The sequence below is a fragment of the Gadus chalcogrammus genome, chromosome 5, assembly GCF_026213295.1.
Source record: "Gadus chalcogrammus isolate NIFS_2021 chromosome 5, NIFS_Gcha_1.0, whole genome shotgun sequence".
Taxonomy (NCBI): Eukaryota; Metazoa; Chordata; class Actinopteri; order Gadiformes; family Gadidae; genus Gadus; species Gadus chalcogrammus.
In genome coordinates, this window is record NC_079416.1 from 13,214 (window position 1) to 37,816 (window position 24,603).

Here is a 24,603-nt window from a genome sequence, read left to right on the forward strand (position 1 = left end):
AAGTGATTCTAGCGCTCTGAAAAGAATTGTGCAGGTATAAAAACAAGAAATGTTGGTATCTCTGTCAAATTCAATGCAAACGTGTTACAAAGCTTACCAAAGGGTTATTGGGCCATACTCCACTATTTGGAAGTGGAATATATTAGTTTTGAGCAAAATCAACAATGTAAGGTCAAAAACACGTTGTTGGTCGAAAAGTGATTCTAGCGCTCTGAAAAGCATTTGGAACGCATAAAAACAAGAAATGTTGGTATCTCTGTCAATTTCAATGCAAACGTGTTACTTAGCTTACCAAAGGGTTATAGGGCCATACTCCACTATTTGGAAGTGGAATACATTAGTTTTGAGTAGAATCAACAATATAAGATTAAAGACACATTGTTGGTCAAAAAGTGATTCTAGCGCTCTGAAAAGCATTTTGCAAGCGTAAAAAACAAAAATGTTGATATCTGTCAATTTCAATGCAAACGTGTTACTAAGCTTATCAAAGGGTTATAGGGCCATACTCCACTATTTGGAAGTGTAATACATTAGTTTTGAGCAAAATCAACAATATAAGGTTAAAGACACATTGTTGGTCAAAAAGTGATTCTAGCGCTCTGAAAAGCATTTGGCACGCATAAAAACAAGAAATGTTGATTTTTCTGTTCATTTCAGAAAACATGTCGAAAACACATTGTTGGTCAAAAAGTGATTCTAGCGCTCTGAAAAGAATTGTGCAGGTATAAAAACAAGAAATGTTGGTATCTCTGTCAATTTCAATGCAAACGTGTTACAAAGCTTACCAAAGGGTTATTGGGCCATACTCCACTATTTGGAAGTGGAATATATTAGTTTTGAGCAAAATCAACAATGTAAGGTCAAAAACACGTTGTTGGTCAAAAAGTGATTCTAGCGCTCTGAAAAGCATTTGGCACGCATAAAAACAAGAAATGTTGATTTTTCTGTTCATTTCAGAAAACAAGTCGAAAACACATTGTTAATCAAAAAGTGATTCTAGCGCTCTGAAAAGCATTTTGCATGCGTAAAAACCAAAAATGTTGATATCTGTCATTTTCAATGCAAACGTGTGACTAAGCTTACCAAAGGGTTATAGGGCCATACTCCACTATTTGGTAGTGGAATACATTAGTTTTGAGCAAAATCAACAATATAAGGTTAAAAACACATTGTTGGTCAAAAAGTGATTCTAGCGCTCTGAAAAGCATTTCGCACTCATAAAAACAAGGAATGTTGATTTTTCTGTTCATTTCAGAAAACAAGTTGAAAACACATTGTTGGTCAAAAAGTGATTCTAGCGCTCTCAAAAGCATTTTGCAAGCGTAAAAACCAAAAATGTTGATATCTTTCAATTTCAATGCAAACGTGTTATTAAGCTTACCAAAGGGTTATAGGGCCATACTCCACTATTTGGAAGTGGAATACATTAGTTTTGAGCAAAATCAACAATATAAGGTCAAAAACACATTGTTGGTCAAAAAGTGATTCTAAGCGCTCTGAAAAGAATTTTGCCGGCATAAAAATAATAAATGTTGGTATCTCTGTCAATTTCAATGCAAACGTGTTACTAAGCTTACCAAAGGGTTATAGGGCCATACTCCACTATTTGGAAGTGGAATACATTAGTTTTGAGTAGAATCAACAATATAAGATTAAAGACACATTGTTGGTCAAAAAGTGATTCTAGCGCTCTGAAAAGCATTTTGCAAGCGTAAAAAACAAAAATGTTGATATCTGTCAATTTCAATGCAAACGTGTTACTAAGCTTAGCATAGGGTTATAGGGCCATACTCCACTATTTGGAAGTGTAATACATTAGTTTTGAGCAAAATCAACAATATAAGGTTAAAGACACATTGTTGGTCAAAAAGTGATTCTCGCGCTCTGAAAAGCATTTGGCACGCATAAAAACAAGAAATGTTGATTTTTCTGTTCATTTCAGAAAACATGTCGAAAACACATTGTTGGTCAAAAAGTGATTCTAGCGCTCTGAAATGAATTGTGCAGGTATAAAAACAAGAAATGTTGGTATCTCTGTCAATTTCAATGCAAACGTGTTACAACGCTTACCAAAGGGTTATTGGGCCATACTCCACTATTTGGAAGTGGAATATATTAGTTTTGAGCAAAATCAACAATGTAAGGTCAAAAACACGTTGTTGGTCGAAAAGTGATTCTAGCGCTCTGAAAAGCATTTGGAACGCATAAAAACAAGAAATGTTGATTTTTCTGTTCATTTCAGAAAACAAGTCGAAAACACATTGTTGGTCAAAAAGTGATTCTAGCGCTCTGAAAAGCATTTGGCACGCATAAAAACAAGAAATGTTGATTTTTCTGTTCATTTCAGAAAACATGTCGAAAACACATTGTTGGTCAAAAAGTGATTCTAGCGCTCTGAAAAGAATTGTGCAGGTATAAAAACAAGAAATGTTGGTATCTCTGTCAATTTCAATGCAAACGTGTTACTAAGCTTACCAAAGGGTAATAGGGCCATACTCCACCATTTGGAAGGGGAATACATTAGTTTTGAGTAAAATCAACAATATAAGGTCAAAGACACATTGTTGGTCAAAAAGTGATTCTAGCGCTCTGAAAAGCATTTGGCACGCATAAAAACAAGGAATGTTGATTTTTCTGTTCATTTCAGAAAACAAGTCGAAAACACATTGTTGGTCAAAAAGTGATTCTAGCGCTCTGAAAAGCATTTTGAATGCGTAAAAACCAAAAATGTTGATATCTGTCATTTTCAATGCAAACGTGTGACTAAGCTTACCAAAGGGTTATAGGGCCATTCTCCACTATTTGGTAGTGGAATACATTAGTTTTGAGCAAAATCAACAATATAAGGTTAAAAACACATTGTTGGTCAAAAAGTGATTCTAGCGCTCTGAAAAGCATTTTGCCGGCATAAAAACAATAAATGTTGGTATCTCTGTCAATTTCAATGCAAACATGTTACTAAGCTTACCAAAGGGTAATAGGGCCATACTCCACCATTTGGAAGGGGAATACATTAGTTTTGAGCAAAATCAACAATATAAGGTCAAAGACACATCGTTGGTCAAAAAGTGAATCTAGCGCTCTGAAAAACATTTGGCACGCATAAAAACAAGAAATGTTGATATTTCTGTTCGTTTCAGAGAAACAAGTCAAAAACACATTGTTGGTCAAAAAGTGATTCTAAGCGCTCTGAAAAGAATTTTGCCGGCATAAAAATAATAAATGTTGGTATCTCTGTCAATTTCAATGCAAACGTGTTACTAAGCTTACCAAAGGGTTATAGGGCCATACTCCACTATTTGGAAGTGGAATACATTAGTTTTGAGTAGAATCAACAATATAAGATTAAAGACACATTGTTGGTCAAAAAGTGATTCTAGCGCTCTGAAAAGCATTTTGCAAGCGTAAAAAACAAAAATGTTGATATCTGTCAATTTCAATGCAAACGTGTTACTAAGCTTATCAAATGGTTATAGGGCCATACTCCACTATTTGGAAGTGTAATACATTAGTTTTGAGCAAAATCAACAATATAAGGTTAAAGACACATTGTTGGTCAAAAAGTGATATTCGCGCTCTGAAAAGCATTTGGCACGCATAAAAACAAGAAATGTTGATTTTTCTGTTCATTTCAGAAAACATGTCGAAAACACATTGTTGGTCAAAAAGTGATTCCAGCGCTCTGAAAAGAATTGTGCAGGTATAAAAACAAGAAATGTTGGTATCTCTGTCAATTTCAATGCAAACGTGTTACAACGCTTACCAAAGGGTTATTGGGCCATACTCCACTATTTGGAAGTGGAATATATTAGTTTTGAGCAAAATCAACAATGTAAGGTCAAAAACACGTTGTTGGTCGAAAAGTGATTCTAGCGCTCTGAAAAGCATTTGGAACGCATAAAAACAAGAAATGTTGATTTTTCTGTTCATTTCAGAAAACAAGTCGAAAACACATTGTTGGTCAAAAAGTGATTCTAGCGCTCTGAAAAGCATTTTGCAAGCGTAAAAACCAAAAATGTTGATATCTGTCAATTTCAATGCAAACGTGTTATTAAGTTTACCAAAGGGTTATAGGGCCATACTCCACTATTTGGAAGTGGAATACATTAGTTTTGAGCAAAATCAACAATATAAGGTCAAAGACACATTGTTGGTCAAAAAGTGATTCTAGCGCTCTGAAAAACATTTGGCACGCATAAAAACAAGAAATGTTGATATTTCTGTTCGTTTCAGAAAAACAAGTCAAAAACACATTGTTGGTCAAAAAGTGATTCTAAGCGCTCTGAAAAGAATTTTGCCGTCATAAAAATAATAAATGTTGGTATCTCTGTCAATTTCAATGCAAACGTGTTACTAAGCTTACCAAAGGGTAATAGGGCCATACTCCACCATTTGGAAGGGGAATACATTAGTTTTGAGCAAAATCAACAATATAAGGTCAAAGACACATTGTTGGTCAAAAAGTGATTCTCGCGCTCTGAAAAGCATTTGGCACGCATAAAAACAAGAAATGTGGATATCTGTCAATTTCAATGCAAACGTGTTACTAAGCTTATCAAAGGGTTATAGGGCCATACTCCACTATTTGGAAGTGTAATACATTAGTTTTGAGCAAAATCAACAATATAAGGTTAAAGACACATTGTTGGTCAAAAAGTGATTCTCGCGCTCTGAAAAGCATTTGGCACGCATAAAAACAAGAAATGTTGATATCTGTCAATTTCAATGCAAACGTGTTACTAAGCTTATCAAAGGGTTATAGGGCCATACTCCACTATTTGGAAGTGTAATACATTAGTTTTGAGCAAAATCAACAATATAAGGTTAAAGACACATTGTTGGTCAAAAAGTGATTCTCGCGCTCTGAAAAGCATTTGGCACGCATAAAAACAAGAAATGTTGATTTTTCTGTTCATTTCAGAAAACATGTCGAAAACACATTGTTGGTCAAAAAGTGATTTAGCGCTCTGAAAAGAATTGTGCAGGTATAAAAACAAGAAATGTTGGTATCTCTGTCAATTTCAATGCAAACGTGTTACTAAGCTTACCAAAGGGTTATTGGGCCATACTCCACTATTTGGAAGTGTGATGAAGAGAAAGTTCTCTCACGGACACGTCGGACAGCGAAATATTTGATTTAATCTTTAAGATTAATCAAGCATGATCATGGGAAAAGTACTGGTAGCAAAGTTTACCAAGAACACATTCCATGATCATGCTTTAAGATTAAATCAAATATTTCGCTGTCCGACGTGTCCGTGAGAGAACTTTCTCTTCATCAAAAGGCGTTGTCGGCAGGATCCCAATATGAGATCATCAGACTGGTAAGTTATGTTTCTTTTAAATGACTATCTTGCCATTCTGACCCTCTGACGGGATCCGGAATTTGGAAAATAGATAAACACATGTGATTAGGATCTGACCTGGACCTTTGGAGGCGATTAGCACTAAAACAACTATTCAGCTAAAGAGGGGATAAGTGGACATAGTTGCCTGCCTTTGGTATGATGAAAGTAAAGATCTATTTCAAATAGGGCTGATAATTGCACCCACGGGAAGAAGTTATTTAATTTTGACCCGGACCTTTGCACCGTTTCTGCACTGACAGAAACGGTTCAAAGGTATGATGAATGGACACTAGAGATCTATTTCAAATAGGGCTGATGATTGCACCCACGGGAAAATCGATCTAAAAGCATGAGGTTTCATTTAAATTCTTATTTAGGCGGAGGCTCTGTCTGATATTTTTTGCTAAAATATCCAAGAATTAGGAATCCCTACGAATTGATAATCCGTACTACGTAGGCATCAATGATTGGCCAGTAGTAGACTGTTTGTTACTACGAATGGAAAGCTTGTGCCGTGCGAATCATTAGCAAGATTTCGCTCTGCAGATTAACTCTTGTTATGTGACGAATGCAGGAATGTTGGCGGAGAACGTTTTGATTACTCTCAGTAAGGGTAACAACCCTCCAAAGAACTACGTACATTACAAGAGTTACGTTGGTGTGTTAATGAACTGTGTATCCCAAGTAGAACCCATTCAGTAAGTAGCCCGGTAATAAAACAGTTTGGGACCCCACATACGGCCAACCAGTGAATGTATTTGCTTGGACCTCAGATGAATGGGTAATGTACGTCCCTCGGAAGTTATGCAATTCTGACCCAGGACCTTTGAACGTTTCTGTACTGACAGACCTTTCACTGGTATGATGAATAGATAAAGATCTATTTCAAATAGGGCTGATAATTGCACCCACGGGAAGAAGTTATTTAATTTTGACCCGGACCTTTGCACCGTTTCTGCACTGACAGAAACGGTTCAAAGGTATGATGAATGGACACTAGAGATCTATTTCAAATAGGGCTGATGATTGCACCCACGGGAAAACCAAGTAGGATGAATTGAGTGGCGTCATGTTGTTTGAACCTGAATGAAATGTACATAAAATAGAGGAGCCTCCCAACCTAAAGACACCAACGACGGCGAAAAATTTGATTTAACCACTGTTCAACTTTTCTTGTCATGTTACTAAACTTATCTTTTTTCATAAAAGTGGACGAGTGGTAAAACTAAATATAATAGAAAAATAACGTCCGGCCTTTACGGACGCAAACAGTGCCAGCAGGTAAGTATGGCACTGAAACAACTGAGGGAATAGGCCCCCCTCGGTTGTGAAAAGGAAAAATATATAAAGAACATCGTTGTGTCTCATCCCAATTGTTATGTTATGTATTTTTCGCGCCGTATTTCTATCCTTTCTTTCCATGCTTTGCTTTCATGTTGTCTACAACCTCTTGTAGACCCTTCTTCTTTCCACAGCGCTGGAGAAGCAGTTTTACGCCGTCCCGAAATTCGAAATGTATTTGAATGCGATTGTAATAGATTTACTGCTGAGTTGTATTAATATGATCTGAGAGATCGTATAGATTTTTTTCAGATAAATAGCAATGCCCAAGGAACGAATGCCCGAAAAACGTAGCAGTTCAAGACACTGATCGAGAGCCAGAGGACAATTCAACTCCACAAAAGTTTATTCTTCAAACAGGTTTGATTGATAAACCACGAGTGAGTACCCTGAAACTAACATAGAAATAAATAAATCGGGCTCCTTTGAGACATTGACTTTACTCTGATTTACAAATTTGTACAAAATATATTAATATCATTCAGTTAGATAACATTTCTTTGTTTCTTTATCAAACAGATCTGTGGTCTCCATTTACGTTGAGTTCCACATGTTTTAAAATTATTAAATAACATTAACATAGCCTACTTTTAGCATTAAAGAATTCATGACGTAAAACTATAACAAAAGTGATTGTATTTTGTTTCGTATATCCCTATCTGTTGTATCAGCTGTGTGTGTATTCCTTTATTCGTATTAATTTGTTTGTGTTTTCTTTCCAAAAGAACGTCTGACTCCCACAGTCATAAAGAGTAAAATGGGCGCCAATTCATCGGCTGGCTGTTGGCCAATAGGTGGTTCTTTTGATTCTTGCAAACTACAAGAATTAAAAGAAACAATAACGTCTGGACCAGATCCGAATTGGGATTTTAATTACACACAGAATTGTTTAGATGCATGGATTCGCACGGCAAAACGACACCCAATACCGAAACCAGTTAAACAAGAAGTAACTCCAGAAATCGCGTCTAACATTTTCAAAATAACGATGCAAATCAACCCAGATTGGACAGAAGTGTATAGAACAACTCTGTTGAACAAAACAGCAACTAGTAATGCAGAACATGTTGATAAATTAATGACTGAAATAGAGTTAACAGCCGCAGAAGTAGACGCTATTAAAACAGCCCAAAACAACATAAAAGACAAAACCGCCCTCGCTACACTTTGTGTATGGAGCCAACGTCAACTCGTTAAAGAACCCTCCAGATGTTTTTACTGCAAAAAGATAGGTCATCGGGAGAAATATTGCAGAAAGAAACAGAGACGAGGCCAAACCGTCTGCCCCGCCCACGGAACCAGTCCGCGCCCCCCCCACACCATGAAGAACCCACTACAACGCCCAGGTGAGTATAATCATTACTAGGACCCCTTGGAAAAGGAAACAAGGATCCAGGCAACGCTTCTTCAACTGTCTTCCACCCCCACCGAAAATCCAAAATGCTCCGTGCAGGTAGGACAAAACCATTTTGAATTTCTTGTCGATTCTGGTGCTACAGTATCAACTATTAACAAAACTGGTATTTTACAAGAAAGTAACCAAACATTGAAAACGGTTGGTATTGCTGGCATTTCGATGAGTGAAACAATATCAAAGCCGGTTCCCACTATTATATCACATGTCCCATTGGAACAGAAGTTTTTAATCTCTCCCACCTCTCCTGTTACAGTTCACCCCAGAGTTTATCGCAGGTACCATCTAAACTATGGGCCATGCATAAAAATCATGCAGGATTTGTAACCTCTTCACCATCTCTTAAAGTTACATTAAAGTCAGATGCTACTTTGACTTGTACTCGACAATATCGTTTGTCCCCCGAAGCATTAGATAGAATTCAGCCGGTAATAACTTCTTTTTTATCTCAAGGTATTCTAAAGGAAACAACTACTAGTCCTTGTAACACACCCATATTGCCCCTCCCGAAGCCAGGGAGACCAGATGAATAGAGATTTGTACAAGATTTGAGAACAGTCCACAATTGCGTTGTTCCTATCACACCCATAGCACCAGACACACATACAATACTGTCATCAATCCCTTCAGATTCCACACATTACACAGTAATTGATCTGTGCTAAGCGTTTTTCTCCATTCCAATACCATCTGACAGCCCTACCCATGGTTTTTATCCTAGTGATATGATCATGTTAAAGTCACTTAACCCAAATGTTCTCCTCCCCAGATGGCAAGGACCAATCCAGGTGTAACTGACCACGAGGGCTGCAGTCAAACTCCAAGGAAAACCAGAATGGATCCATGCAAGCCGATGCCGCCCAGCACCTCCAGAAGAGGAAAACACCAACACCTCGAATGGACCACCTCTACCGCGATCTGCATAATACTCCTGATGAGCCCAGCAGACCAATGCAACGCAACCACCAGCAACAACGACCGACTCCCAACCATAGCGGAACCCCAGCTAACCACATCATCACACAACCAGTTTGCAAGCCCACTTGCTGCAGCTCAAACCCACTTCAACACCACCAAGAATGGGCCACTTACTCCAATGAAGAGTTACCAAATGAAAAATGAGTGACCTAACATGCTCGACATAAATTTTACTAATGTACATATTGATCATTTACTTTTACTAATTTCTTTGAATTTGCAAATTTTACAAATGTACATATTGATTACTTTATTAATGATTGATTTTTTTTACTAATTTCTTTGAATTTTGTTCCTATTATTCTGTGTTTTAACTTGTTTCACCATCATTTGTAATCCTGTGCCATAATATACTACCTGTAATAAGTGTTGATCTTATGATCAAAATGGGAGGAACTGTCGTGGAAATATCAATCATAACTATAAATATACAATCACATACAAATTATATTAACCTTGTTTATATAATTATTACATTAGAAGAAACTGTATACATTCTCCCTGTAACTTAAAACAAATCCCTTCCTCTCTTAAAACTGAGAGAGGTTAAGTTAATTCGTATTCAAGTTCCCACTGGAACCAGTAAGTCTGGTTTTGTGACCAGGCCAATCGACTGACTTCTTTGTTGTGTAAACTATTTACAGCCACCATGTCTTGCAAACCTGCAGACATGTCCAATAACCACCCGTTGTATTGCAAATTAACTTGGCCTTAGGTCACTCCCACTCCCTACCCACAATGGAAACGTTCCCTATAAGAATGTTGTTCACCTATTGTTTCATCGAATGTGTTCTTGGTAACTTTTGCTGCCACTACTTTTCCCATGATCATGCTTTAAGATTAAATCAAATATTTCGCTGTCCGACGTGTCCGTGAGAGAACTTTCTCTTCATCAAAGTGGAATATATTAGTTTTGAGCAAAATCAACAATGTAAGGTCAAAAACACGTTGTTGGTCGAAAAGTGATTCTAGCGCTCTGAAAAGCATTTGGAACGCATAAAAACAAGAACATGGACTTCTGGGGTAACCGTCTCATCCTGGATCGTCTAGCATGCAATGGACGGTTCGTAGGCCATTGGCATGTCGTGGCGGGCTTTGGCCGCTGTCGTTACGACTTTACAATTGAGGCCTAGCGTGTTAGCATTGTTCCCCGCTGTAGCAGATGGGCGAATGGATGTTTAGGATAATATGTTTCAAATATGTATGATATAACCACTTACATTCACACCTGACCACTCTGACCCTGGTTCCATTAAATGGTGTGAACTCGACTGGACGGTTGATGACAGGATTCTGATGGGTTGCCAGATTCTTGTGTATGTGTTTCCGTAGTGTAGTGGTTATCACGTTAGCCTCACACGCGAAAGGTCCCCGATTCGAAACCGGGCGGAAACAGCGTTATTGTTTTGAGGTATACAAAGTTAATGTTTAAATTCTCCTGCTTTACTATCAAGTAGCTATTCGTGAAGAGTTTATCTTGAACAGAACCATCAGCAGTGTCTACTTGGCACCACGCCACATCTTGAACCGATAGCCTCGTCATATTATTAAGTATTTAAACCAACGCGGAAAACCTGTTCATGCGGGTGCTTCTGATCACAATATTTTCTAGGTTTGTTTTCATTCTCAAAGGTTTCCGTAGTGTAGTGGTTATCACGTTCGCCTAACACGCGAAAGGTCCCCGGTTCGAGACTGGGCGGAAAAGTGGTGAAAGTATTTGTATTTAGTGCTCGCAGTTGATAGCATAGACTGTGTGAAAGTTAAACTCTAACTCTAGTTGTGAGAAGTTCTTAGGAGTGTCTTGGTGTCAACCTCCTTTCCTGTTTTGCCTAGCGTTACTGAGTCTTCTACGTGCACCTCTCCAGCATGGACTTCTGGAGTAACCGTCTCATCCTGGATCGTCTAGCGTGCAATGGACGGTTCGTAGTCCATTAGCATGTCGTGGCGGGCTTTGGCCGCTGTCGTTACGACTTTACAATTGAGGCCTAGCGTGCTTGCATTGTTCCCCGCGGTAGCAGATGGGCGAATGGATGTTTAGGATAATATGTTTCAAATATGTATGATATAACCACTTACATTCACACCTGACCACTCTGACCCTGGTTCCATTAAATGTTGTGAACTAGACTGGACGGTTGATGACGGGATTCTGATGGGTTGCCAGATACACCGTGTATGTGTTTTCGTAGTGTAGTGGTTATCACGGTCGCCTCACACGCGAAAGGTCCCAGGTTCGAAACCGGGCGGAAACATCAAAACTGTTTTGAGATCAACAAAGTTAATGTTTAAATTCTCCTGCTTTACTATCAAGCAGCTATTCGGGAAAAGGCTATCTGGAACAGAAACTTCAGCAGCGTCTACTTGGCACCACGCCACCTCTTCAACCGATAGCCGCGTCATATTATTAAGTGTTTAAACCTGCGCTGAAAACCTGTTCATGCGGGAGCTTCTGCTGGCAAATTTTTCTAGGGTTTTGCTCAATCCACATGGTTTCCGTAGTTTAGTGGTTATCACGTTCGCCTAACACGCGATAGGTCCCCGGTTGGAGACCGGGCGGAAACATGGTGAAAGTATTTGTATTTAGCGCTCGCAGTTGAGAGCATAGACTGTATGAAAGTTAAACTCGAACTCTAGTTGTGAGAAGTGTCTGGGTGTCAACCTCCTTTCCTGATTTTCCTAGCGTTACTGAGTCTTCTACGTGCACCTCTCCAGCATGGACTTCTGGGGTAACCGTCTCATCCTGGATCGTCTAGCATGCAATGGACGGTTCGTAGGCCATTGGTATGTCGTGGTGGGCTTTGGCCGCTGGAAACCTGTTCATGCGGGTGCTTCTGATCACAATATTTTCTAGGGTTTTTTTCATTCTCAAAGGTTTCCGTAGTGTAGTGGTTATCACGTTCGCCTTACACGCGATAGGTCCCCGGTTCGAGACCGGGCGGAAACATGGTGAAAGTATTTGTATTTAGTGCTCGCAGTTGAGAGCATAGACTGTATGAAAGTTAAACTCTAACTCTAGTTGTGAGAAGTTCTTAGGAGTGTCTTGGTGTCAACCTCCTTTCCTGTTTTGTCTAGCGTTACTGAGTCTTCTACGTGCACCTCTCCAGCATGGACTTCTGGGGTAACCGTCTCATCCTGGATCGTCTAGCGTGCAATGGACGGTTCGTAGTCCATTAGCATGTCGTGGCGGGCTTTGGCCGCTGTCGTTACGACTTTACAATTGAGGCCTAGCGTGCTAGCATTGTTCCCCGCGGTAGCAGATGGGCGAATGGATGTTTAGGATAATATGTTTCAAATATGTATGATATAACCACTTACATTCACACCTGACCAGTCTGACCCTGGTTCCATTAAATGTTGTGAACTAGACTGGACGGTTGATGACGGGATTCTGATGGGTTGCCAGATACTCGGTGTATGTGTTTTCGTAGTGTAGTGGTTCTCACGTTCGTCTCACACGCGAAAGATCCCCGGTTCGAAACCGGGCGGAAACATCAAAACTGTTTTGAGATCAACAAAGTTAATGTTTAAATTCTCCTGCTTTACTATCAAGCAGCTATTCGTGATGAGTCTATCTGGAACAGAGCCTTCAGCAGCGTCTACTTGGCACCACGCCACCTCTTCAACCGAAAGCCTCGTCATATTATTAAGTATTTAAACCAACGCGGAAAACCTGTTCATGCGGGTGCTTCTGATCACAATATTTTCTAGGGTTGTGTGGGAGCTTGTGTGGGAGCTTCTGCTGACAAAATTTTCTAGGGTTATGCTCAAGCTAACAGGTTTCCGTTGTGTAGTGATTATCACGTTCGCCTAACACGCGAAAGGTCTCCGGTTTGAAACCGGGCAGAAACAGTTCTATTGTTTTGAGATATACAAAGTTAATGTTTAAATTCTCCTGCTTTACTATCAAGCAGCTATTCGGGAAAAGTCTATCTGGAACAGAAACTTCAGCAGCGTCTACTTGGCACCACGCCACCTCTTCAACCAATAGCCTCGTCATATTATTAAGTATTTAAACCAACGCGGAAAACCTGTTCATGCGGGTGCTTCTGATGACAATATTTTCTAGTTTTTTTTTCTTTCGCACAGGTTTCCGTAGTGTAGTGGTTATCATGTTCGCCTTACACGCGAAAGGTCCCCGGTTCAAGACCGGGCGGAAACAGCATTAATTACAAATTTAAATTGAACCGATAGCCGCGTCATATTATCAAGTGTTTAAACCTGCGCTGAAAACCTGTTCATGCGGGAGCTTCTGCTGACAAAATTTTCTAGGGTTTTCCTCATTCTACATGGTTTCCGTAGTGTAGTGGTTATCACGTTCGCCTAACACTTGAAAGGTCCCCGGTTCGAAACCGGGCTGAAACAGCAATACTGTATTGAGATCAACAAAGTTAATGTTTAAATTCTCCTGCTTTACTATCAAGCAGCTATTCGTGATGAGTCTATCTGGAACAGAGCCTTCAGCAGCGTCTACTTGGCACCACGCCACCTCTTCAACTGATAGCCTCGTCATATTATTAAGTGTTTAAACCTGCGCTGAAAACCTGTTCATGCGGGAGCTTCTGCTGACAAAATTTTCTAGGGTTTTGCTCAATCGACATGGTTTCCGTAGTGTAGTGGTTATCACGTTCGCCTAACACGCGAAAGGTCCCCGGTTCGAGACCGGGCGGAAACATGGTGAAAGTATTTGTATTTAGCGCTCGCAGTTGAGAGCATAGGCTGTATGAAAGTTAAACTCGAACTCTCGTTGTGAGAAGTGTCTTGGTGTCAACCTCCTTTCCTGATTTTCCTAGCGTTACTGAGTCTTCTACGTGCACCTCTCCAGCATGGACTTCTGGGGTAACCGTCTCATCCTGGATCGTCTAGCATGCAATGGACGGTTCGTAGGCCATTGGCATGTCGTGGCGGGCTTTGGCCGCTGTCGTTACGACTTTACAATTGAGGCCTAGCGTGTTAGCATTGTTCCCCGCTGTAGCAGATGGGCGAATGGATGTTTAGGATAATATGTTTCAAATATGTATGATATAACCACTTACATTCACACCTGACCACTCTGACCCTGGTTCCATTAAATGGTGTGAACTCGACTGGATGGTTGATGACAGGATTCTGATGGGTTGCCAGATTCTTGTGTATGTGTTTACACGCGATAGGTCCCCGGTTCGAGACCGGGCGGAGACATGGTGAAAGTATTTGTATTTAGTGCTCGCAGTTGAGAGCATAGACTGTATGAAAGTTAAACTCTAACTCTAGTTGTGAGAAGTTCTTAGGAGTGTCTTGGTGTCAACCTCCTTTCCTGTTTTGCCTAGCGTTAGAGTCTTCTAAGTTCACCTCTCCAGCATGGACTTCTGGGGGAACCGTCTCATCCTGGATCGTCTAGCGTGCAATGGACAGTTCAGCAGCGTCTACTTGGCACCACGCCACCTCTTCAACCGATAGCCTCGTCATATTATTAAGTATTTAAACCAACACGGAAAACCTGTTCATGCGGGTGCTTCTGATCACAATATTTTCTAGGTTTGTTTTCGTTCTCAAAGGTTTCTGTAGTGTAGTGGTTATCACGTTCGCCTTACACGCGATAGGTCCCCGGTTCGAGACCGGGCGGAGACATGGTGAAAGTATTTGTATTTAGTGCTCGCAGTTGAGAGCATAGACTGTATGAAAGTTAAACTCTAACTCTAGTTGTGAGAAGTTCTTAGGAGTGTCTTGGTGTCAACCTCCTTTCCTGTTTTGCCTAGCGTTACTGAGTCTTCTAAGTTCACCGCTCCAGCATGGACTTCTGGGGTAACCGTCTCATCCTGGATCGTCTAGCGTGCAATGGACGGTTCGTAGTCCATTAGCATGTCGTGGCGGGCTTTGGCCGCTGTCGTTACGACTTTACAATTGAGGCCTAGCGTGCTAGCATTGTTCCCCGCGGTAGCAGATGGGCGAATGGATGTTTAGGATAATATGTTTCAAATATGTATGATATAACCACTTACATTCACACCTGACCACTCTGACCCTGGTTCCATTAAATGTTGTGAACTAGACTGGACGGTTGATGACGGGATTCTGATGGGTTGCCAGATAAACCGTGTATGTGTTTCCGTAGTGTAGTGGTTATCACGTTCGCCTCACACGCGAAAGGTCCCCGGTTCGAAACCGGGCGGAAACATAAAAACTGTTTTGAGATCAACAAAGTTAATGTTTAAATTCTCCTGCTTTACTATCAAGCAGCTATTCGTGATGAGTCTATCTGGAACAGAGCCTTCAGCAGCGTCTACTTGGCACCACGCCACCTCTTCAACCGATAGCCTCGTCATATTATTAAGTGTTTAAACCTGCGCTGAAAACCTGTTCATGTGGGAGCTTCTGCTGACAAAATTTTCTAGGGTTATGCTCAAGCTAACAGGTTTCCGTTGTGTAGTGATTATCACGTTCGCCTAACACGCGAAAGGTCTCCGGTTTGAAACCTGGCAGTAACAGTTTCATTGTTTTGAGATATACAAAGTTAATGTTTAAATTCTCCTGCTTTACTATCAAGCAGCTATTCGGGAAAAGTCTATCTGGAACAGAAACTTCAGCAGCGTCTACTTGGCACCACGCCACCTTTTCAACCGATAGCCTCGTCATATTATTAAGTATTTAAACCAACGCGGAAAACCTGTTCATGCGGGTGCTTCTGATCACAATATTTTCTAGGTTTGTTTTTATTGTCAAAGGTTTCCGTAGTGTAGTGGTTATCACGTTCGCCTTACGCGCGATAGGTCCCCGGTTCGAGACCGGGAGCAGACATGGTGAAAGTATTTGTATTTAGTGCTCGCAGTTGAGAGCATAGACTGTATGAAAGTTAAACTCTAACTCTAGTTGTGAGAAGTTCTTAGGAGTGTCTTGGTGTCAACCTCCTTTCCTGTTTTGCCTAGCGTTACTGAGTCTTCTAAGTTCACCTCTCCAGCATGGACTTCTGGGGTAACCGTCTCATCCTGGATCGTCTAGCGTGCAATGGACGGTTCGTAGTCCATTAGCATGTCGTGGCGGGCTTTGGCCGCTGTCGTTACGACTTTACAATTGAGGCCTAGCGTGCTAGCATTGTTCCCCGCGGTAGCAGATGGGCGAATGGATGTTTAGGATAATATGTTTCAAAAATGTATGATATAACCACTTACATTCACACCTGACCACTCTGACCCTGGTTCCATTAAATGTTGTGAACTAGACTGGACGGTTGATGACGGGATTCTGATGGGTTGCCAGATTAACCGTGTATGTGTTTTCGTAGTGTAGTGGTTATCACTTCCAACTCACACGCGAAAGGTCCCCGGTTCGAAACCGGGCGGAAACATAAAAACAGTTTTGAGATCAACAAAGTTAATATTTAAATTCTCCTGCTTTACTATCAAGCATCACCACGCCACCTCTTCAACTGATAGCCTCGTCATATTATTAAGTGTTTAAACCTGCGCTGAAAACCTGTTCATGCGGGAGCTTCTGCTGACAAAATTTTCTAGGGTTTTGCTCAATCGACATGGTTTCCGTAGTGTAGTGGTTATCACGTTCGCCTAACACGCGAAAGGTCCCCGGTTCGAGACCGGGCGGAAACATGGTGAAAGTATTTCTATTTAGCGCTCGCAGTTGAGAGCATAGACTGTATGAAAGTTAAACTCGAACTCTCGTTGTGAGAAGTGTCTTGGTGTCAACCTCCTTTCCTGATTTTCCTAGCGTTACTGAGTCTTCTACGTGCACCTCTCCAGCATGGACTTCTGGGGTAACCGTCTCATCCTGGATCGTCTCGCATGCAATGGACGGTTCGTAGGCCATTGGCATGTCGTGGCGGGCTTTGGCCGCTGTCGTTACGACATTACAATTGAGGCCTAGCGTGTTAGCATTGTTCCCCGCTGTAGCAGATGGGCGAATGGATGTTTAGGATAATATGTTTCAAATATGTATGATATAACCACTTACATTCACACCTGACCACTCTGACCCTGGTTCCATTAAATGGTGTGAACTCGACTGGACGGTTGATGACAGGATTCTGATGGGTTGCCAGATTCTTGTGTATGTGTTTCCGTAGTGTAGTGGTTATCACGTTAGCCTCACACGCGAATGGTCCCCGATTCGAAACCGGGCGGAAACAGCATTAGTGTTTTGAGGTATACAAAGTTAATGTTTAAATTCTCCTGCGTTACTATCAAGTAGCTATTCGTGAAGAGTTTATCTTGAACAGAACCATCAGCAGCGTCTAATTGGCACCACGCCACCTCTTGAACCGATAGCCTCGTCATATTATTAAGTATTTAAACCAACGCAGAAAACCTGTTCATGCGGGTGCTTCTGATCACAATATTTTCTAGGTTTGTTTTCATTCTCAAAGGTTTCCGTAGTGTAGTGGTTATCACGTTTGCCTTACACGCGATAGGTCCCCGGTTCGAGACCGGGCGGAGACATGGTGAAAGTATTTGTATTTAGTGCTCGCAGTTGAGAGCATAGACTGTATGAAAGTTAAACTCTAACTCTAGTTGTGAGAAGTTCTTAGGAGTGTCTTGGTGTCAACCTCCTTTCCTGTTTTGCCTAGCGTTACTGAGTCTTCTACGTGCACCTCTCCAGCATGGACTTCTGGGGTAACCGTCTCATCCTGGATCTTCTAGCGTGCAATGGACGGTTCGTAGTCCATTAGCATGTCGTGGCGGGCTTTGGCCGCTGTCGTTACGACTTTACAATTGAGGCCTAGCGTGCTAGCATTGTTCCCCGCGGTAGCAGATGGGCGAATGGATGTTTAGGATAATATGTTTCAAATATGTATGATATAACCACTTACATTCACAGCTGACCACTCTGACCCTGGTTCCATTAAATGTTGTGAACTAGACTGGACGGTTGATGACGGGATTCTGATGGGTTGCCAGATACACCGTGTATGTGTTTTCGTAGTGTAGTGGTTATCACGGTCGCCTCACACGCGAAAGGTCCCAGGTTCGAAACCGGGCGGAAACATCAAAACTGTTTTGAGATCAACAAAGTTAATGTTTAAATTCTCCTGCTTTACTATCAAGCAGCTATTCGGGAAAAGGCTATCTGGAACAGAAACTTCAGCAGCGTCTACTTGGCACCACGCCACCTCTTCAACCGATAGCCGCGTCATATTATTAAGTGTTTAAACCTGCGCTGAAAACCTGTTCATGCGGGAGCTTCTGCTGGCAAATTTTTCTAGGGTTTTGCTCAATCCACATGGTTTCCGTAGTTTAGTGGTTATCACGTTCGCCTAACACGCGATAGGTCCCCGGTTGGAGACCGGGCGGAAACATGGTGAAAGTATTTGTATTTAGCGCTCGCAGTTGAGAGCATAGACTGTATGAAAGTTAAACTCGAACTCTAGTTGTGAGAAGTGTCTGGGTGTCAACCTCCTTTCCTGATTTTCCTAGCGTTACTGAGTCTTCTACGTGCACCTCTCCAGCATGGACTTCTGGGGTAACCGTCTCATCCTGGATCGTCTAGCATGCAATGGACGGTTCGTAGGCCATTGGTATGTCGTGGTGGGCTTTGGCCGCTGGAAACCTGTTCATGCGGGTGCTTCTGATCACAATATTTTCTAGGGTTTTTTTCATTCTCAAAGGTTTCCGTAGTGTAGTGGTTATCACGTTCGCCTTACACGCGATAGGTCCCCGGTTCGAGACCGGGCGGAAACATGGTGAAAGTATTTGTATTTAGTGCTCGCAGTTGAGAGCATAGACTGTATGAAAGTTAAACTCTAACTCTAGTTGTGAGAAGTTCTTAGGAGTGTCTTGGTGTCAACCTCCTTTCCTGTTTTGTCTAGCGTTACTGAGTCTTCTACGTGCACCTCTCCAGCATGGACTTCTGGGGTAACCGTCTCATCCTGGATCGTCTAGCGTGCAATGGACGGTTCGTAGTCCATTAGCATGTCGTGGCGGGCTTTGGCCGCTGTCGTTACGACTTTACAATTGAGGCCTAGCGTGCTAGCATTGTTCCCCGCGGTAGCAGATGGGCGAATGGATGTTTAGGATAATATGTTTCAAATATGTATGATATAACCACTTACATTCACACCTGACCAGTCTGACCCTGGTTCCATTAAATGTTGTGAACTAGACTGGACGGTTGATGACGGGATTCTGATGGGTTGCCAGATACTCGGTGTATGTGTTTTCGTAGTGTAGTGGTTCTCACGTTCGTCTCACACGCGAAAGATCCCCGGTTCGAAACCGGGCGGAAACATCAAAACTGTTTTGAGATCAACAAAGTTAATGTTTAAATTCTCCTGCTTTACTATCAAGCAGCTATTCGTGATGAGTCTATCTGGAACAGAGCCTTCAGCAGCGTCTACTTGGCACCACGCCACCTCTTCAACCGAAAGCCTCGTCATATTATTAAGTATTTAAACCAACGCGGAAAACCTGTTCATGCGGGTGCTTCTGATCACAATATTTTCTAGGGTTGTGTGGGAGCTTGTGTGGGAGCTTCTGCTGACAAAATTTTCTAGGGTTATGCTCAAGCTAACAGGTTTCCGTTGTGTAGTGATTATCACGTTCGCCTAACACGCGAAAGGTCTCCGGTTTGAAACCGGGCAGAAACAGTTCTATTGTTTTGAGATATACAAAGTTAATGTTTAAATTCTCCTGCTTTACTATCAAGCAGCTATTCGGGAAAAGTCTATCTGGAACAGAAACTTCAGCAGCGTCTACTTGGCACCACGCCACCTCTTCAACCAATAGCCTCGTCATATTATTAAGTATTTAAACCAACGCGGAAAACCTGTTCATGCGGGTGCTTCTGATGACAATATTTTCTAGTTTTTTTTTCTTTCGCACAGGTTTCCGTAGTGTAGTGGTTATCATGTTCGCCTTACACGCGAAAGGTCCCCGGTTCAAGACCGGGCGGAAACAGCATTAATTACAAATTTAAATTGAACCGATAGCCGCGTCATATTATCAAGTGTTTAAACCTGCGCTGAAAACCTGTTCATGCGGGAGCTTCTGCTGACAAAATTTTCTAGGGTTTTCCTCATTCTACATGGTTTCCGTAGTGTAGTGGTTATCACGTTCGCCTAACACTTGAAAGGTCCCCGGTTCGAAACCGGGCTGAAACAGCAATACTGTATTGAGATCAACAAAGTTAATGTTTAAATTCTCCTGCTTTACTATCAAGCAGCTATTCGTGATGAGTCTATCTGGAACAGAGCCTTCAGCAGCGTCTACTTGGCACCACGCCACCTCTTCAACTGATAGCCTCGTCATATTATTAAGTGTTTAAACCTGCGCTGAAAACCTGTTCATGCGGGAGCTTCTGCTGACAAAATTTTCTAGGGTTTTGCTCAATCGACATGGTTTCCGTAGTGTAGTGGTTATCACGTTCGCCTAACACGCGAAAGGTCCCCGGTTCGAGACCGGGCGGAAACATGGTGAAAGTATTTGTATTTAGCGCTCGCAGTTGAGAGCATAGGCTGTATGAAAGTTAAACTCGAACTCTCGTTGTGAGAAGTGTCTTGGTGTCAACCTCCTTTCCTGATTTTCCTAGCGTTACTGAGTCTTCTACGTGCACCTCTCCAGCATGGACTTCTGGGGTAACCGTCTCATCCTGGATCGTCTAGCATGCAATGGACGGTTCGTAGGCCATTGGCATGTCGTGGCGGGCTTTGGCCGCTGTCGTTACGACTTTACAATTGAGGCCTAGCGTGTTAGCATTGTTCCCCGCTGTAGCAGATGGGCGAATGGATGTTTAGGATAATATGTTTCAAATATGTATGATATAACCACTTACATTCACACCTGACCACTCTGACCCTGGTTCCATTAAATGGTGTGAACTCGACTGGATGGTTGATGACAGGATTCTGATGGGTTGCCAGATTCTTGTGTATGTGTTTACACGCGATAGGTCCCCGGTTCGAGACCGGGCGGAGACATGGTGAAAGTATTTGTATTTAGTGCTCGCAGTTGAGAGCATAGACTGTATGAAAGTTAAACTCTAACTCTAGTTGTGAGAAGTTCTTAGGAGTGTCTTGGTGTCAACCTCCTTTCCTGTTTTGCCTAGCGTTAGAGTCTTCTAAGTTCACCTCTCCAGCATGGACTTCTGGGGGAACCGTCTCATCCTGGATCGTCTAGCGTGCAATGGACAGTTCAGCAGCGTCTACTTGGCACCACGCCACCTCTTCAACCGATAGCCTCGTCATATTATTAAGTATTTAAACCAACACGGAAAACCTGTTCATGCGGGTGCTTCTGATCACAATATTTTCTAGGTTTGTTTTCGTTCTCAAAGGTTTCTGTAGTGTAGTGGTTATCACGTTCGCCTTACACGCGATAGGTCCCCGGTTCGAGACCGGGCGGAGACATGGTGAAAGTATTTGTATTTAGTGCTCGCAGTTGAGAGCATAGACTGTATGAAAGTTAAACTCTAACTCTAGTTGTGAGAAGTTCTTAGGAGTGTCTTGGTGTCAACCTCCTTTCCTGTTTTGCCTAGCGTTACTGAGTCTTCTAAGTTCACCGCTCCAGCATGGACTTCTGGGGTAACCGTCTCATCCTGGATCGTCTAGCGTGCAATGGACGGTTCGTAGTCCATTAGCATGTCGTGGCGGGCTTTGGCCGCTGTCGTTACGACTTTACAATTGAGGCCTAGCGTGCTAGCATTGTTCCCCGCGGTAGCAGATGGGCGAATGGATGTTTAGGATAATATGTTTCAAATATGTATGATATAACCACTTACATTCACACCTGACCACTCTGACCCTGGTTCCATTAAATGTTGTGAACTAGACTGGACGGTTGATGACGGGATTCTGATGGGTTGCCAGATAAACCGTGTATGTGTTTCCGTAGTGTAGTGGTTATCACGTTCGCCTCACACGCGAAAGGTCCCCGGTTCGAAACCGGGCGGAAACATAAAAACTGTTTTGAGATCAACAAAGTTAATGTTTAAATTCTCCTGCTTTACTATCAAGCAGCTATTCGTGATGAGTCTATCTGGAACAGAGCCTTCAGCAGCGTCTACTTGGCACCACGCCACCTCTTCAACCGATAGCCTCGTCATATTATTAAGTGTTTAAACCTGCGCTGAAAACCTGTTCATGTGGGAGCTTCTGCTGACAAAATTTTCTAGGGTTATGCTCAAGCTAACAGGTTTCCGTTGTGTAGTGATTATCACGTTCGCCTAACACGCGAAAGGTCTCCGGTTTGAAACCTGGCAGTAACAGTTTCATTGTTTTGAGATATACAAAGTTAATGTTTAAATTCTCCTGCTTTACTATCAAGCAGCTATTCGGGAAAAGTCTATCTGGAACAGAAACTTCAGCAGCGTCTACTTGGCACCACGCCACCTTTTCAACCGATAGCCTCGTCATATTATTAAGTATTTAAACCAACGCGGAAAACCTGTTCATGCGGGTGCTTCTGATCACAATATTTTCTAGGTTTGTTTTTATTGTCAAAGGTTTCCGTAGTGTAGTGGTTATCACGTTCGCCTTACGCGCGATAGGTCCCCGGTTCGAGACCGGGAGCAGACATGGTGAAAGTATTTGTATTTAGTGCTCGCAGTTGAGAGCATAGACTGTATGAAAGTTAAACTCTAACTCTAGTTGTGAGAAGTTCTTAGGAGTGTCTTGGTGTCAACCTCCTTTCCTGTTTTGCCTAGCGTTACTGAGTCTTCTAAGTTCACCTCTCCAGCATGGACTTCTGGGGTAACCGTCTCATCCTGGATCGTCTAGCGTGCAATGGACGGTTCGTAGTCCATTAGCATGTCGTGGCGGGCTTTGGCCGCTGTCGTTACGACTTTACAATTGAGGCCTAGCGTGCTAGCATTGTTCCCCGCGGTAGCAGATGGGCGAATGGATGTTTAGGATAATATGTTTCAAAAATGTATGATATAACCACTTACATTCACACCTGACCACTCTGACCCTGGTTCCATTAAATGTTGTGAACTAGACTGGACGGTTGATGACGGGATTCTGATGGGTTGCCAGATTAACCGTGTATGTGTTTTCGTAGTGTAGTGGTTATCACTTCCAACTCACACGCGAAAGGTCCCCGGTTCGAAACCGGGCGGAAACATAAAAACAGTTTTGAGATCAACAAAGTTAATATTTAAATTCTCCTGCTTTACTATCAAGCATCACCACGCCACCTCTTCAACTGATAGCCTCGTCATATTATTAAGTGTTTAAACCTGCGCTGAAAACCTGTTCATGCGGGAGCTTCTGCTGACAAAATTTTCTAGGGTTTTGCTCAATCGACATGGTTTCCGTAGTGTAGTGGTTATCACGTTCGCCTAACACGCGAAAGGTCCCCGGTTCGAGACCGGGCGGAAACATGGTGAAAGTATTTCTATTTAGCGCTCGCAGTTGAGAGCATAGACTGTATGAAAGTTAAACTCGAACTCTCGTTGTGAGAAGTGTCTTGGTGTCAACCTCCTTTCCTGATTTTCCTAGCGTTACTGAGTCTTCTACGTGCACCTCTCCAGCATGGACTTCTGGGGTAACCGTCTCATCCTGGATCGTCTCGCATGCAATGGACGGTTCGTAGGCCATTGGCATGTCGTGGCGGGCTTTGGCCGCTGTCGTTACGACATTACAATTGAGGCCTAGCGTGTTAGCATTGTTCCCCGCTGTAGCAGATGGGCGAATGGATGTTTAGGATAATATGTTTCAAATATGTATGATATAACCACTTACATTCACACCTGACCACTCTGACCCTGGTTCCATTAAATGGTGTGAACTCGACTGGACGGTTGATGACAGGATTCTGATGGGTTGCCAGATTCTTGTGTATGTGTTTCCGTAGTGTAGTGGTTATCACGTTAGCCTCACACGCGAATGGTCCCCGATTCGAAACCGGGCGGAAACAGCATTAGTGTTTTGAGGTATACAAAGTTAATGTTTAAATTCTCCTGCGTTACTATCAAGTAGCTATTCGTGAAGAGTTTATCTTGAACAGAACCATCAGCAGCGTCTAATTGGCACCACGCCACCTCTTGAACCGATAGCCTCGTCATATTATTAAGTATTTAAACCAACGCAGAAAACCTGTTCATGCGGGTGCTTCTGATCACAATATTTTCTAGGTTTGTTTTCATTCTCAAAGGTTTCCGTAGTGTAGTGGTTATCACGTTTGCCTTACACGCGATAGGTCCCCGGTTCGAGACCGGGCGGAGACATGGTGAAAGTATTTGTATTTAGTGCTCGCAGTTGAGAGCATAGACTGTATGAAAGTTAAACTCTAACTCTAGTTGTGAGAAGTTCTTAGGAGTGTCTTGGTGTCAACCTCCTTTCCTGTTTTGCCTAGCGTTACTGAGTCTTCTACGTGCACCTCTCCAGCATGGACTTCTGGGGTAACCGTCTCATCCTGGATCTTCTAGCGTGCAATGGACGGTTCGTAGTCCATTAGCATGTCGTGGCGGGCTTTGGCCGCTGTCGTTACGACTTTACAATTGAGGCCTAGCGTGCTAGCATTGTTCCCCGCGGTAGCAGATGGGCGAATGGATGTTTAGGATAATATGTTTCAAATATGTATGATATAACCACTTACATTC

The 24,603-nt window shown here is 42.2% G+C and overlaps 8 non-coding genes across 8 annotated transcripts; all 8 read left to right on the forward strand.

The window, feature by feature from the left end:
- The first annotated feature begins 13,167 nt into the window (after window positions 1-13,167).
- Window positions 13,168-13,240, forward strand: trnav-uac (transfer RNA valine (anticodon UAC)). The gene has a single exon. It is a non-coding gene; the product is annotated as a tRNA-Val (tRNA).
- Window positions 13,241-13,680: 440 nt separating this feature from the next.
- On the forward strand, window positions 13,681-13,753 carry trnav-aac (transfer RNA valine (anticodon AAC)). The gene has a single exon. It is a non-coding gene; the product is annotated as a tRNA-Val (tRNA).
- Window positions 13,754-15,162: 1,409 nt separating this feature from the next.
- trnav-cac (transfer RNA valine (anticodon CAC)) lies at window positions 15,163-15,235 on the forward strand. Its single transcript has one exon. It is a non-coding gene; the product is annotated as a tRNA-Val (tRNA).
- A 1,353-nt stretch (window positions 15,236-16,588) lies between these two features.
- Window positions 16,589-16,661, forward strand: trnav-aac (transfer RNA valine (anticodon AAC)). The gene has a single exon. It is a non-coding gene; the product is annotated as a tRNA-Val (tRNA).
- Window positions 16,662-19,888: 3,227 nt separating this feature from the next.
- On the forward strand, window positions 19,889-19,961 carry trnav-uac (transfer RNA valine (anticodon UAC)). The gene has a single exon. It is a non-coding gene; the product is annotated as a tRNA-Val (tRNA).
- Window positions 19,962-20,401: 440 nt separating this feature from the next.
- trnav-aac (transfer RNA valine (anticodon AAC)) lies at window positions 20,402-20,474 on the forward strand. The gene has a single exon. It is a non-coding gene; the product is annotated as a tRNA-Val (tRNA).
- Window positions 20,475-21,883: 1,409 nt separating this feature from the next.
- Window positions 21,884-21,956, forward strand: trnav-cac (transfer RNA valine (anticodon CAC)). The gene has a single exon. It is a non-coding gene; the product is annotated as a tRNA-Val (tRNA).
- Window positions 21,957-23,309: 1,353 nt separating this feature from the next.
- trnav-aac (transfer RNA valine (anticodon AAC)) lies at window positions 23,310-23,382 on the forward strand. The gene has a single exon. It is a non-coding gene; the product is annotated as a tRNA-Val (tRNA).
- Window positions 23,383-24,603: the final 1,221 nt, after the last annotated feature.